The sequence below is a fragment of the Heterocephalus glaber genome, unplaced genomic scaffold (assembly GCF_053883595.1).
Source record: "Heterocephalus glaber isolate CG9 unplaced genomic scaffold, H.glaber_assembly_v1.0 deba00000678, whole genome shotgun sequence".
NCBI lineage: Eukaryota > Metazoa > Chordata > Mammalia > Rodentia > Bathyergidae > Heterocephalus > Heterocephalus glaber.
Window position 1 is genome coordinate 4,020,570 of NW_028258157.1, and position 2,336 is coordinate 4,022,905.

Below are 2,336 nucleotides of genomic sequence, written 5' to 3' on the forward strand. Positions count from 1 at the left end.
GGATAAAATTAACTCCATTCGTTATTTTCAAGGATCATGAACAAACAGCACTTGAATATTAAATGAAAAGAAAGAGATGCATAGCTAAAAACTAACAATCTGGCAGCTAGCATGAATTTTAAGTTCTGTTACTAGGAATTAGAAAATACAGTCGTATGTCGGTTCATGAATTCAATTCTTCCCACAGTTCTGATCACAGAATTCATTCCACAATCATGGAAAGAATTAAGTTCATGACCTGAGATGCCACTCTATTAAATAACTGCCAAAATAACGGAAGATTATTGAGTACATTTTATTAGTATTTTATATATGATCAATAAAATGTGTCCTAGCTATATTATAGCACACACACTAGTTCTGAATAAAATTTCACAAAATTTTTCTATGTGTTTTATCCAATGTGAGGGCAAAACTTTTATTCCAAATCATGCTAGTCACATCTGACAGAGTCAGCATCCAAAATATTTTTGGAAATCAATACTGAGAACTCACAGCAGCCGGGAAAATGGAGGACGGAAAGGCGGCAGAGGAGAAGCCTGAGAAGCCGGAGCGAGGTGGAGCCACCGGAGCGATGGAGGGGAAGCTCCAGTCGCAGCGCTGAGAAGCCATCAGCTGAAGAAGAAGCTGTAGGCCTCCCAACAAAGCCTACAAAGATCTCCAAGTTTGGATTTGCCATAGGTAGTCAGACAGCAAAGAAACCATCAGCTATGTCCATCAAACTTGGATCAAGTAAGCCTGAAGAAATCGTTCCAACTGTTGCTCCAAAAGCCCTTTCAATAGCAGCAGCTTTTAATGAAGATGAAGATAGTGACCCAAAGGAGATGCTTCCAGGAGCAAAGATGAGGATGAAGAGTACTGGAAGGGATACACCAACATCGGCCAGAGCAACTTCTTTCAATAAAGGAAAGCGTGGGTTTTCTGACAAACAGAAGCTATGGGAACGAAATATAAAATCTCACCTTGGAAATGTCCATGACCAAGACAATTAAATGATGTGCTTTGAATTGGGCTGTGGGGTGGGTGTAAAGTTAAAAGGAACAGTTTCCTTTTTTAAAATGGTATAAGACTATCTTGGGAGGTGCTTTTTCTTTTTCATTTTTTTTTTAAGAGTGAGTGGTGCACTACTAAGAGTTTGAAATTAGAGGTAATTTATGTTTTATATACAGATTTCAAGACATTTGCTAATTTTGTAGTTTTGTGTGATTAGTTCCCAAAGGTTACAGATAATAAAGAAATCAGAAATGGTGCCTTTTTAAGAATTGCATATTTTTTTAGACACAACTAGTAGCACATTAAGAGGGAAGCAAAAAATAACTGTCTATTTAAAACTGTCAGCAGTTACTCCTAAATTAACTCCCTCATTAACTAAACTGACTGTCTGGCTCCCAGGAACAACCTTACAGAGGAAGGGGGAGTATTGTATTGAAAAGAAAATGCTGCTGGACTATTGACTGAAAGTAAATTTAGATAAAATTAAAATAGTTTTTTTCCTTATGGGCATTTGTTTTGTTATCATATTATTAGGTAGTGCGTTGCTATCAGTGGATACAGATGCTTAGCTCTTCTACTAAAAATAATTTTTTTAAAAAATGTCTATGTGAAGTATCGTATTTGAAATAGCCCATTTCATTTAATGGTCTTGTCTACCTTCATTAGTCTCCAAAGAACAGTCATTTGCTACCAAAGTAAATCAGTATTTTGAATGTGCTTCTCTTGTTTTTTGTTTGCTTATTAGCTAAGTCTTGTAAGCATTTCCACTGGAACTTGAGGCAAATCATAAGGAAGCTGTTTCTTTTAAAATAAAAACCATCACCAAAAATTTAAATGTACATACTGATTAAGTATTTGGCTGGTTTTTATTTTTTGAAAGGTATAAACACACACGAAAAAATTTAACATTGTAGAAGATGAAAGACAATAAGATGCATTTTCTGTAACTTTGTCTACACATTTACATTGCTAAGTTGTTAAATCCAATTTGAATTGAACTCACTATAGGATTTCTTATTAGAACAATTATATGGTTTATTTTAAGTGTATACATACTGCCCAGTGGACTGGCATATTGTAGGTACTGAAAATGGAAGAAAATGCATCTTCAAACACATTTTATAGAATTGTTCATAACATATACTGCTACATTTGTGTACTATAGGGTGCTTTGTTTTGTATTTTTGTATTGTACATGGACATTTTTAAAGTGACAGTTAAACACATCTTTGAAAGCATAGTCACAGACAAAAGAAAAATGATTCAGTGATTTCCTTCAGAATGCCTACAGTGTTAAAAATGGAGGCAGCTTCAGACTATTTTATTGGTGGTAGTTACTTGCT

General features: G+C 34.8%; 1 pseudogene; it reads left to right on the forward strand.

The window, feature by feature from the left end:
* Positions 1-323: 323 nt before the first annotated feature.
* On the forward strand, positions 324-1,783 carry LOC110348094 (PEST proteolytic signal-containing nuclear protein pseudogene; annotated as a pseudogene).
* Positions 1,784-2,336: the final 553 nt, after the last annotated feature.